At 39.0% G+C, this 13,966-nt stretch overlaps 1 protein-coding gene across 7 annotated transcripts in view; it reads right to left on the minus strand.

Annotated features, from left to right (window-relative positions):
* The window catches only part of BACH2 (BTB domain and CNC homolog 2), a 306,133-nt gene that overhangs the window by 130,135 nt on the left and 162,032 nt on the right, over nucleotides 1-13,966 (minus strand). For 6 of the 7 annotated variants that reach the window (XR_001596360.2, XM_016140598.2, XM_016140597.2 and 3 more), the window contains one exon: nucleotides 3,778-3,926. The gene's annotated coding sequence lies outside the window, so the exon portion shown is untranslated. Of the gene's footprint in view, nucleotides 1-3,777; nucleotides 3,927-5,462; nucleotides 6,102-13,966 lie in introns of all 7 variants that reach the window. The other variant, XM_016140599.2, reaches the window with a different exon arrangement.

Genomic DNA, 13,966 nt, shown 5'->3' on the forward strand with positions numbered 1-13,966 from the left:
GGAATGAGTGGACTGATTTTGCTATACATATTTACATATATTTATGTGTATTATAATTTTGATGGCTTTATATTACCTCTTTTTTTGGTTATACCTTTTCTTTAAGCCAAGTACATACATATGTATGTATATGTACATAATGTGCATACACATACATAAATAATCTTGATGTTGTAAGGATAAAGTGGAGTAATTTAGGACAGAGGTTTCTGAGCTTTTTGAAGCTATGGACCCTTACGCACTGCTTTTCAGGAATTACAACCGTGGTAAGAGGCTGGGCCTGAAAGTAGTAAAGAAAAGCTGAAGAAAATGTGGCCATTAGGTCCCATGAGAATTCACCGATTGTTCTCCAAGGTCAGCTTTCTAGAAACATAAACTAAAAAGCAAAATTCCCCCAAAGTAGGGCTTGCATGGACTACCTTAACGGGTCTAATACTGCACATTTCTCACAGGACTGCAGGTCACTCACTAAATTGTTCTGTGATTTATGGGCATAGTAATACCCAATACTATAAAAATTTAGTGATAGGGGAATAAATTATACTTCATTTGGAGTATGTAAAACAGGCATTATAATAATTTGAGGCCCTGTTTCAGGAGAGCTATATGCTATTAATTTTCTTTCAAAGTTTTCATTTTCTACCAGGCTTCAACCTGGTTCCTGCCTCAATATCTACCACCATTGGTCAAGATCTGTTACATGCCACAGCTATGCGCACAGCTCTGTAACCCCATGCATGCTGGAACTCTGTACATGGACTTATCTATGAGCAAACATTTCTGATGAGCTGGAGCCTCCCTATAGGAGCACAGGTGGGTATATGTTCCCTCCATCACAGTGAAGTAGCTTTCCTTTATGTGTAAAGGGCATTTTGACAGAGATTACAGTTGTTTATGGCATATTTCCCTGGTAGTTTCTGACAAATGTGTCCTTGCCCTGATAGGAAATCCATTCCTAAGACTGAATTAGAACATTCTGCAGATTTCTCACCCTTGCCAAAAAAGCACACCAGGGAAAGTGTCGGGAGGTGTGAGGCAGGGACACAGCCATCTATTCTTACTCCGCCCTCACAAACAGTAACGTTCCTGCCAAGCACTAGTTGGTTATTCTGCATTGTATTCCTGGAATGAAAGCAAGCTCTGATATTCAGTTTTTTTTTCACTGTGGTAAAATATCATTTTATCATTTTAGCTATTTTTAAGAGTACAGTTCAATGGCATTGGGTACATTCCATTGCTGTGCAACCATCACCGCCATACATCTCCAGAACTTCTTCATCTTCCCAAAGTGAATTCTGTACCCATTAAACACTAACTTCTCATTCTTCTCTCTTCCCAGGCTCTGGCAACTATTATTCTACTTTCTGACTATAAATTTGACTGTTCTATATCTCAAATAAGTGGGTTCATACGGTATTTGTCTTTTTGTGTCTGCCTTATTTTGCTTCGTATTTTCAAGGTTCATTCATGTTGTAGTATATCAGAATTTCATTTTTTAATGTGGAATAATATTCCATTGTATGTACAGACTAAAATTTCTGTTATCCATTCATCGGTTGATAGACATGTGGGTTTTCCCACCTTTTGACATTGTGAATAATGCTGCTATAAACATGGGGTGTACAAATATCTATTCAGGCTTTCACTTCTTTTAGAAATATACCCAGAAGTGGAATTGCTGGATCATGTGGTAATTCTAGTTTTAATTTTTCGAGGAACTGTCATACTTTTTGGTATTCAGTTGTGTTTTTTTTTTTTAATAATAAACTTTATTTTAGTGCAGTTTTAGGTTCACGGCAAAATTAAAGAGAAAACAGATGGTTCCCACATACCACAGTCCACACACATGCATGGTATTTTATAAAGATGCTGTAAGTACTAGGTGATCTGAGCGCTTGCCTGAGGGTGTGGCAAGTGATCCAGGCAGGCTGACCCAGGTTGGGCAGGAGCTTGAAACTTTGATTACCTGAGGTATCTCAGGAGGCTTCTTACCTCCCAGGACTGTGGTTATGAAACTGACTGACATAAAAGGTCATCCTACAGAAACACCTGATGTGTAAACATGGATGCTCACAGATGCCAAAGCAAGAGTGAGATTAAGGAGCATCTGATCCGACCCACTTCTTTCACTTCATGGTGAAGATGCTTCATAAACTGGAAACCTTCCGTCCAAGAATGCTGTGCAGAATAACTGATTAGTGCTTGACAGAGATGTTTTAGTTTGTGAGGGTAGAGTAATAATAGATAATTACATCATTCACAACTCTGTCAGTCCTAATACCAATGCTGTTAGCCTCTGGGCAGCCCAGATAGCTCTGGAATAATTTCTATAGAACTTTTTCACCACCTATCACTTTTTTGGTCTTATTTTTCTGATTTTTGTGATTTTTATTTTAAACACATGCAATTAATCTATCTCCTGGATTTTGGGCTCTGCTAATGTTTAGGAAATAGATATCCTCCTTCATTACACATCTGCTTGGGAATTGCTTTAACAGTGATTATTCTCAGCTCTATGGAGTTATATAATAAAAGCACTCTAAGTTGCAAGTGCTACTTTGAATGATAACATTGACCGCACCCATATAAAATGTTACAGATTTAAAATGCTCAGGAGTATCTCAGACATTTTCTGGACAGCATCACTCATACTATTTTTACACTCACATTGACTCAATGAAACAACAAAAAAAATTCCTACAGTGAAAGCTTAGAAATACACAAAATGCATATATATTCGTAGGCACATATGTACATTTACATGAATGCTCATGTATATCCAAGTGCATTATGTGTTGAGCCAAACTCTTCTACTTATTTCTATTAATTAACATGGAATAAATTACTCTTGTCCTTAGTAGAGAGGTGACTGGCTTGATCCAAAGCTAAAACAACAGTATGCTAATTCTCAAAATATGTCAGTCCTGAGAACTAAAAACCCCACAAAAACCTGGATTTGCTGACTTGGTCTGATTGTTAAAGATGCCTCCTTTTCCACATGTGTTTTTATAAAATCAAGTCACATTTAAGTGTCTGGAAGGGATCAGTGTGTTTCCAACCCGGGAAAAACAAAGATTTTCCTTTTTGAGTGTATCTAAAAGTACAATGAGCACACTTGCAAAAGGACTATAGCTGCCATTTTAGCCTAATAACAACACTGTTAGACATACCTGCTGAAAACAAAGGGCAATCAATGACTGGTACTAGCAGATCTGGAGTAAAGATGACAGATAATGACCTCTACTTGGATGGGCTTTCAAATGTGATGGTGATGAGAGGACCTTAAAATTCTCTTTTCTGAAAGATGAGTCAATTTATCAAGTGAAGCACTAAATATCTTAATTTGTGATGTTTAACTAATATTTAATATGCTTTTCTACTTTTAACATTCCTCTTTTCAGTCACACTTGAGCTAAACCAGTGATTCTCAAAGTGAGGTCCCTGGACCAGCTCTATCAGCATCACCTGGACACTTGCTAGAAATGCAAGTTCCCAGCCCGCTCCAGATCTACTGACTTAAGAATTCTGGAAAGGAGGCCCAACAAACTGTAATTTAATAAACCCTGCAGATGATTCTGATGCAAGCTCAAGTTGAAGAATCACTGAGTTAAAGTACCACCAACATTCAGAATCTAACCCCAGCTCCCTTCTTCAATTATAATTCTCAAGATACTTTGCTAAAAGAAAAGTTGTTCGTGTGTGCTTAGGCTATTATTATCACCTAAGAAAATTCTTACCATTGTTGGTTTGAGAAAAGAACCCTTAATCAAAACTTACATGTAATTTTTCCAGGTCCTGTGCTGGCTTGGAGTCTTAGGATGCAGGGAACCGGGCGAAGGGAGAGATGAGAAGGCTACAGCAATCCATTCAGACATGGACCCCAAAGCTTTGTGGGGCAACCTTGTGATGGGTTAGTGGGTGTCCACCTGATCGGGGAGGAAGAGTTGTCATTAGCAGCAGCAGAGTAAACCATGCCTGTTAAATGTTCCCCCTCCCTCCTGCTCTTCTGCTTTACCCTTCCCCCCACTTTAAAGACCTCAGAACAATCTTACTGTGCCTCTAGCTGTGTACCTCTTCATCTGTCCACATAAACACAACATGATAAAACAGTCCACGGTATTAATGCCTGGGCTCCACCCTGGTGGAAGCCATTATTTATTGAGTATTTCCTTTATGTGAGCATCCATCACTCACTGGGTGCTCTCCTGAACCCAAAAGCAGTTAGGAGACCGGTCAATCAGTTTCTCCTTCTCTGTTTCTTCTCATGAATGTTTTCTTTCAACAAATCAGAACACTTTGGTTTAAAAGACACATGTGGCTTCAGTGACAAGATGACATAAGAAGCAAATCAAGAAAAAAAGTCAAGAATTTTGACTGAAATGAGATAATTCTCTGATATCTCAAATATTTGTTTTTAAACTAATAATACATCCTTTTTTTTCCCCCTGATGCTAAATTAATGCATGCCTATTATAGAACATTTTGGAAAATATGGAAAAGCATAAAGGTCAACAGTAACTAACCTTGACTCTGATAAATTACTAATGATATTTTGTTGTATAGGTCCATACCCTCTTAATTAAAACTCCTGGGCTAAATATGTTTCAGAATTTTGAATTTTTTGGATTTTAGAGGGTGTGATGATGCAACTACCACTTATCACATAATACCCCATCAGGGTCTGGAGCAGTACTCCAAAAACACATTAAATATTTTTTGTGGCAAAACAGATGTACATTCCTATTAAGTCAGACAAAACAGCCTCGCATTAGTTCAGGGCAGGTTTTCCTACCAAAGAAATTACCAAAAAATCCTTTCGATTTTTGAAAACTTTTGGATTCAGAATTGGGGATGAGGGATTGTAGACCAGGATTCTCTTTTTATATAAACAAAAATACACTAAGTTTTGTTTCCACTTTTTCATTCAATATAAAAGAATCTGAGCATTTTCCTGTTATTAATTTTTTGACATGCTTTTCTATGTCTATGTAATATTACACCCCACAGAAAAGGATTTTATTTATTTAGCTATTTCTCTCATTTTTGGAATTACATATTGTTTTCTTTTTTGGTTTGCTTGTTATTGCAAATAACACTTTGAGGGATATGTCTGGATATTAGATTGTCTGAATTCTGAATATTTGTTCAGGGAGATTCCTAGAAAAGGAATTACTGGGTCAAATGCTATGAATTTTAAGGGCCTTGATGACTTTCCAGAAAAGTTGTACCAATTAAACTCCTGCCACAGCCTAAGTTTAATTGTCCACTTTATCAACAGCACAGAAAAAATACACTTGGATCTCACCTATCTTAACAAAGTTCTAATCAGTGACAATCAATACTTAGATATTACTATTTTTCTTAAACAGAAGATAGTGAACAGCTCACTGTTTTTCACATTAATAAGTGAGAGACGAGATTAATGTAAGTTTTCTATCAAATTGACCCTCAACAGACCATACCGAATCACATCTGGGCAATGGAGGAGCTGCCGTGTATCCATGGGGTCTTTACTTGGAAAAGAGTATGAGGGGGCACGGAAGTTATTCACACACCATTGTGAGAAGAGAAGCAGTCAGCTGCCGATTCTCTGCAGGCTGATAAAGTCTGCTTCTGGACTACTGAGGCCTGCGGTTTCCCTTTCCTTTGGTGTTTTCCTATTTCTTGGACATTTTGCTGCTTCTCAGCATGGCCATCAGGTAGCAGGAAGAGATGTGAAGACAAAATCAAATCAGCAGGCTAACAACAATGGCCAGCCCTCCTGAGTGCCCACGGTGTGGCAACTCTGGCGCCGATGCCACGCATGCATTACCTCATTTAACGCCAAGTGCACTGGTAGAAAAACTGGTGGCTGTGAAGTCTGAAAGTATTAGAACGCTCATCAGTCCCTCTTTCACCCTAATACCCTTGGAGGAATTAGAGGCTTGGAATTTCAATGATCTATTCAAGTCTAGTGTTTTGAATGACTCCAAGATACTTCAATGACTTGATGACTCCAAGTCTGGCTATAAATCATAAACTTCACCTTCATGCTTTTTTTTTTCTTTTTCTTTTTCTTTTTTCTTTTCTTTTTTGTTTTTTGTCAGCATCCCCCACAGCATCTACACAAAGCAGGGAAAATGGCATAAATAACATCCGAGAAAATCCAGATAATAGTAAATACTTTGAGGGTCCTATATTGACAGGATGGAGGTTATATCTCAGAGTACAATAGAGAGTTGAGAGTCTCAATTGTTGTATATAACACAAAACGGTATATAGGGAGAAAACATGAAGACGTATACATAATAAATATTTTAAAAAACAAGCAAACATACAAACACATTCTTTTTGAATGTAACTATAAATTAGTAATGATAAGTCAGGGCTCACAATCCCAAGTTCCTTTACATTTATAGCTTCTTCTAATAAATTTTCTCTTTTACCTTTATATATATTTACCCTTAACAGGATAATTGATGTAGAGAATGCCACAATCTTTATAAGCTAATAGAAGAAAACTGAAGAGATATTTCTTTTTTATATGGAATGAAATAACCTCTTTCCTTTATCTATAAACTCAATTTCTGCATAGTAGAACATAGTATATACTACAAAATGACTGAGGTAGAGAGAAAGAGAGATGCAAAAACTTTTGAATTTTATTTTTGGGAATGAGTTAAACTGACCTTCCCTACAATCTTATCTAAAAGAAAGGAATGTTTTGATCGAAATTATCAGAAGACCAAAAGACTATCAAGAGGTGGACCTTTTCTGTGGTTTCTCTTTATAACTTAAATAGCGTTCCCTCACAACCAGGTATCAGGTGGGTAGAATGGCTTCTAAATGATTTGCCTTTGCCTTGATTAGATGCATGGTTTATTTTCTAAGTACAGAGTGTGAAAAATAAAGTGGGAATAAAGGAAATGACCCCTCAAAGAACATACTTTGTTTTTTTCCAAAGGGCCTAATTGCTTGGGGTGGTGGGGAATTTAAAAAAATAAACCACTAGTAATAAGAGAAATGATTACCAGAAGCTTTTTAGATATTCAAACTGTAAAACTAGCATTTCTAAAGCTAATTACAAATTTGGAGTCTCTCATCTTAAAAATATACTTCGAAGCAGCCCACTTCTGTTTGAATGCTAAACCAAAGTCTGTGCAATTGGCACATTATCAAAGCAAAAAAAAAAAAAAAAAAAAAAAAAGCATCATTTGAACAAAGTTACCACTTTCAATGTCACTACTAAATCTTTAACTGCAAAATACCACAAGCTAAAAACTAGTAATGCCATGTGGTTATGTTATCTCAGGTTTATAAGAGTTTATAGTTTCCCAAGCCCTAAGAGACTTAGACCTCAGCTACTCACAGCAGCTTTGTTATCTTGGGCAGGTCATTCACTGTCTCTAAGCCTAACACCGTTCACAGATTCTTGTGAGGATTAAATGAGAACACACACAGGAGCATTTTTGCAAACTGTAAGACAAACATAAAATGCTGGGTATCATTATTCTTTTTACTAACAACTGTGTGAGGCATAAAGATATTAATCCTCATTTCATAGTTAAGGAAACTGAGAACAGGAAGATATAGCAAACAAACAAACAAAAAAACCCCAAAATCAAAAAACGACTAAGTTAGGAGATTTGAGTTTTATCTCTGAATTAGCCACAAACTGGCTAAGTGATTCTCTGTGACTTGATTTCTGCAATAAATTAAGGGGGTTAGATGAAAGGGTTTTAAGGTCTTCTTGAGGGCAGTGGTTCTGTGATCTGTGAGTTGACCCCAGTAGGGATGGGGCAGCCTTAAGAAAAACTCTTAGGGAGCAGTTCCTCCTGGAGGCCAAGCCACCGTGAGGCCCAAGGCAGCACCCACCAATCTGAGACCTGTAGTGTTGGGGCAGGGTACTTGAGCAACCTCCTACCCTCCAGGGATGGGACAGGGATTAACTAACTCATTTTGCTTGATTGAGGGGAGACTGGTGGCATCCTATGTAAATAGCCAGGGCTGCTGGGGCACAGGGAGGAGGCACTGGAGGAGCCTGAAATAGCAGCTCTTTATTATTTCACTACTCTAACAACTGGTGTAGCCAAATAAGTATATACTACCGGAATGTTGATGTGACCTACAGCCCCACAGTTGTTTGGCTATCCGTTTACAAGAGACAGCCACCTCTGTGGGCCACCCACCTTTCTTGACTAAGTTCCTACAATGTTGGGGAAGATATGTAAAAGGGCTACCTTTTGTAGTATGAGTTTACATCATGGTCACATGGGAATTTCACTTTAAAAAGACTGGAGCCACTATCTTAGGCCTCCACTAATGATATTCTATCAGTGCGGTCTAATAATCCTTCTGCGATGAGGAAAATGTTCGATATCTGTGCTGTCCAATATGGCAGCTGCCAGCCATATATGGCTACTGAGCACTTAAAAAGGTACCTAGTGTGACTGAAGAACTGAATTTTAAATTTTAATCAGTTAATTTAAATTCTAATAGCCACATGTGGTCAGTGATTACCTTACTGGACAGGGCGGCTCTATCTAGGCTGCCTCACATACCAGTTTTCTTGGATGAATTACAGACCTGAGAATCCCATAAGGCGATAGCCTGTCATTCATTCAAGGAGCACTTACTGACTCCTCCTGGGGGCTGGGCACCATTTAGGCATCTAAATCAATGGTGAAGAAGAGAGCCATGGACACTTTTTTTGGTCCTCATGGCATTTCTTAACTATATCGATTTCCAATGACCTTACAAAACCTTGAAGTGGTTTGTCAGAGTGCTCTTAGGGAAAGGTGGGTGAGGAGATATGGTAATGCTACACTAAGCATGAAAGCACTGCTTTTTCATTTTTTCATATTTACTGTTAGAGAAGCTGGGGGAAAATTTAAAAAAGAGATAGTTGAATGGTTACTATTCATTCACTTACAAGTAAAGTAACATATCTCAGATATGAGAAATCATCTGTAAGTGATTTACTCTTGCACAAACTTAAATTTACTTAAAAGAAAAAGTCAGTGGGACCTGCATTCTTAAGTTAAAAAAAAGTAAATGGCATTTAATTACGGCAACAGTCATAAAAAGTATAAGTGGGTCTCCAGCTGCAAGCAATGGGCAAAGGAACGTTTATACCAATTAGCTGTGAAATGATCAGGTTTTCTAGAAGGTACTTCTTGTATAAGTAAGGCTGATTGCATTCTTTATCCCTTCAACTCAACTCTTAGCTAAGATTTTCTTACTGGCTTAATGGGATTTGATGAGCAAAGCCCTATTTGCTTTTCCCCAGGAAACTACAGGTGGAGGTATTTTTATCTACATCACAAATCTATTAGCGACAACATAATTTCTAAAAAACATAAAGGGGGTTTGGTTTAATGCTTTTCCAGTTTCCAATATTGCTTCCCTTCCTGAGAACTCCTGCTGTCGGTTCCCTCCTATCCTATCAGTTCTTCTACCATACTAGGATTTAGAGTAATACAAAGCAAAGACGACAAAATCTTCAGAACCATTTCATGTTTTGAATCTGAATCCAGGTTTGCCTAAATTTAAAAGGGCAGGGACATCATGTTCTAGGATATAGTGTTTTTAAAGCTAATTTTCTCCATCGTATTTATATTACCACTCGAGGTGAAAGATTAACCAAGCAAAACGAGTTGATTTTGCTCAGCAGTCCCAATAAGGCTGCCTTTGGATGACACGATAGCTTCAAAATGCCATTCTGGTCTCCGTGCCCAAAGACACACTATTGATTTTTAGGGCTAATAAATGACTCTTGTACATCTACCCACCTACACACACACACACACACACACACACACACACACACACACACACAGAGTCACTTTTTTTCCTCTGGATCAAGTAGAAAAATAAACTACAGTGGTCAGAAAACAAAATAAGAGTTCAAAACTTACTTCCAAAAATACAAATTGCACTTAGAGAATATCATCTGCTAGAAAAGGTCAAATCTCTGATGTTCAACTGGTCTCATGGTGTATAGGACTCTTACTAAAAATTTGGTGACAGCTTTAGCAGTATATACACATACTAGCTGTATGTGGTCCTGGAGTCTTTATTCATATTCAGAAACACTAAGTGGCATAGTCATATACCGTTCTATGGCCGGAGGGCTTTAAAATGAAAGAGGTTGACTGATGTTATTTTTTTATTTTTTGGAAATTACAGAGATGAAATTTTAAAAAATCTACGTTTTGAACAGAATTTAAATAGTCACTTGTATAAGGCAGAGACCTTTGAATCACGGTCTTGTGGCTTTTGTGTTTTGTTCTACTGGCATGGGAGGTGATGCAAGGAAATGTGCTTTTTTTTTTTTTTTTTTTTTCTGCAACAGAGAAAGAACTGGGGAGGAGACTCAGCCATTTCAGACAGGATGGAGAAGATTAAGATAAAACATCTCTGAAAGTTTCCACTTACACATTTCAGGCACTGGGACCAAGTTATTCTAATTGGAGAACCACAGCTAGAAAATTCACTTCTTTGATATTCAAATTGTTTAAGTTCCCAAAATATAGTGGAGAGCTTATTCAGATATTTCACCTCTATCATGACAGGATGATGCAATCAGAACTACTCGCCACTGATAACTCAGGAAAAAAAAAGCTAAAAAGAAACAAGTGTTGAAAATACACAACCTGAAATAATTTGGGGGTTTCTGTAGACTTTATATTACAAAAAAAGATAGAATACTCGTCTGCATTTATACATAGTAATAATAATAATTTCCATTAACTGAAACTTCTATGTGCTAGGAACTGTGCTAGGAATTTTACAGGTATTATTAGAGTCTGTCTGGTGAATGAGAGAACCATGGCTCAGAGGGGCGAAGTGCCTTGCCTAAGGTCACACTGGTGTAAGGGGGAAGACATGCATTCGAATCCACGCTTCCATGACTCTAAAAGCCGCCCTTTTGCTATGCGACGCTGCCATCCACTACAGTTAGGGAGACTACATATCCCTCTCCCCAAAGGAAATGTGACCTCTTTTACATATGCTACCAGTAAAATGTCAAAGTAAAGCGATAAAGCGTCGGGTCCTACAGCAATTTAATTGTTTGTTTAAAAAGAGTTGATTATCTTGTTAGTACTAAAATGGTTATATTTCATGTAATATAATAAAATTATTTTCCTGTGCAGTTTCTTAGAAAAAGTACTATCAGGTATCTTTAAAAAGATGGCCCTGATTATTCTCTGAAGGCAAACTGTAAGTCACGGGACATGGCGGTGAAAACAGTGCATCAGGTGTCTCACGTCTGAGTTCCAGTCTTTGAAGAGCATCGCCATCCCTGGCAATGCCCAAGCAGAAAATCCCTGCAGCACATTCTGATGTGGCATTTTTCCCCCCAAAATACCATATTTTCCATCCTTATGTCAAAGATCATCCATGAAATCATACAGACGGTGACTAAGTTAATTTGCAGGAGTGCAGCTGAGCATGCATTATAGGCAGTCCCTGTCAACTCAGTGAAAGCTAGTTTCTTGAAAACTTGAATGGGCATCAATAGTGCCTTGACTCCTCCCAGGTTCAACACTTGGTCTGGGCTGTCTTCCTCCTGAGTGCTCTCTGCCTCCTTCTCCATATCTGACAACTTTGTCTCCCTCTGCGCTTCACCCATCAGCCAGAAAACCTGCAAATTCCTACGCCTTTCTGGGGAGCCACACATCCTTGCCAGCCTTATCTGCCAGAGGCAGGTGCCCACTGACTTCCAAGCTGCACTGGTGCGGGTGCCAAGTTGGTCTCACAGAAGGCAGGGTGCTGCTGGGTTATCCTCAAGTGAGGCTGGTGGGGTCCGCACAGAGCTGACCACTGCAGCAGAGGTGATGGCTACAAGTCTGGCCTAGGACCTTGAAGAGGTAAGGTATGTAGTGCCTAAGCGGTGGGGATGCACCATCTCAGGGAAAGGCATTACCATTGACCCAGTTATTCCAGCCAAATCCTAGGAGTTATGTTTGATTTTTCTCTCTCTCTCGCTTCTAACATCTAATCAATCCATCAGCAAGCGTTTTGATTCTATCTTCAACTTAGGTCTCAAATCTGTCTACTCCATCTCTATTACCATCACCATCATTCCTCACCTGGCCCACGGCTACTGTCATAGTAACAGACTTTTCTGTTTTCAATTCCTTCTTGGCATCAAGACCACCCTAGGTCAGGTGATTAACAAGGAGACTCATAGGACCTAACGTGTATGAAAGGTTTTATTCGATGAACTGTAACCCACCAAAAGTTTATTTTGTCTTTTCCTTTAATCTTTTTTTGTTCTCTTGGCTAAGATTTATTACAGCCAGATCTCTTCTGCTCCCAGTTTGAACCCTGACTGGAGACTCTGGCCGTACACCTGCCCTCACCCTTCCCTCCAGCTGCCATCTCCCCACAAGACTTCTCACACGGGCTCTGCTTCCTGCTGCTTCTTCCTCACATGACAAACTCAGCTTCTCTCTTTGGATTTACAGTCTGCACGTTCCTGCCACCATCTGCCTTGTATAAAAATCAATCATGCTTAATCTTGTTGTGGTCACGTACCCTTCAAAGAACCTGAGGCTATGGCCCTGAATCTCACTGTACCCACAACCACGTGGCACCATCAGGGTCTTCCTGCAGTCCCTCACCCGGCCTGAGAGTCACCGCCAGGATCCCCCTTGTTCCAGTCGTCTGTCTCGAGTCACCTCAACCTTTTCTCCTTTCCATTCCCATTTCCAAGCTCATGGCTGACTCTTAGCAGGCCGAGGCAGAGAAAGAATGGGGAGCAGAGGAGAGAAAGCATCAGAACCGGCAGAAATTGCTGTGTGTACACATGCGGGGTGGTGGCGGCGGGGCGCAGGCAGGCAGGCAGGCGCTGCGTTTGTCCATAGGGAATGTATACTGCTCTGCAGACCTTACAATTTTTTTTTCATAAACCACAGATCAGCAGAGTTGAAAAGGATCTTGGAGACCATTTTACTAAAGAGGACACCGAGATGTGAGGAGAGGAAGGAAGAGAGGAGAAAGTATCATTTATTGAGGGCTTCTCATATGCTTTGGATACATGGTCCCAGGTCCCACAGCCAACACGTGGCAGAGTTGGGACCACATAGTACTTAAATGAGCATTTTCATCCCACACAAGCTTTTTGCTTGTTACTTACATATTCATATCGCACAGAGGAAAGAGTTTGACATTTAACATATAAAGACACTTGGAATTCCCATCTCAAAAGGCAAATAGTTTTTCCCTCTGTATTATCCAATACATTTTTTTAAATTGTGGTAAAATATGCAAAACATAAAATTTATTATTTTAACCATCTTTAAGCGTACAGTTGAGTGGAATTAAACACATTCACTTTGTCGTGCAACCATCCTACTACCCAATTTGACACATTTTTAAGTATTTTCTGAATAGTAAATTCAAATAATATTGAAGGGACATCCTCTGCCAAAAAAAAAAAAAAAATGAAGGGAAAGACAGGTAGAAAATAAACTTTTGTGGGAGTTACAGTTTATCTAACAAAACCTTTCGTACACATTATGTTCTCTCTGACATATTCTCCGTTATTCTCCTAGTCTTGAAACTGGAACCATGGGAATGCTGACCGCTGGTGAAAAGGTAGCTTTTGTTGTTTTTTTTAGGATCTGTATTATTGTATCCACTTAGAAAAATGTTACGGAACCCAGGACAACACAACCTTCCACGTCTCCTCCATAAAAGGACATATTAAACAGTATTTCTTGGAGAGACAGGCATTTACCAGTGCACTGTGTCTGGATGGAGCTGTCTCCGCCACTTCTCTTTTCCTAAGCAGGGTTTAAAAGTGTTGGCACAGAGCACAAAGCACGTCCCCTAGCTATTCAGTATTTTGTTCAACTCCACAATATATTTAGCAAGATTTCTTTTTTTCCCCCCTTCCCTTTTCAGTTTAATGACCTCAAATGTACCAACATCCTGTCTTACCTAATCCCCTAACAAGTTCTATCAAATGCCAGGACAG

Source organism: Rousettus aegyptiacus, unplaced genomic scaffold, assembly GCF_014176215.1.
Source record: "Rousettus aegyptiacus isolate mRouAeg1 unplaced genomic scaffold, mRouAeg1.p scaffold_m13_p_1, whole genome shotgun sequence".
In the NCBI taxonomy this organism is placed as follows: Eukaryota; Metazoa; Chordata; class Mammalia; order Chiroptera; family Pteropodidae; genus Rousettus; species Rousettus aegyptiacus.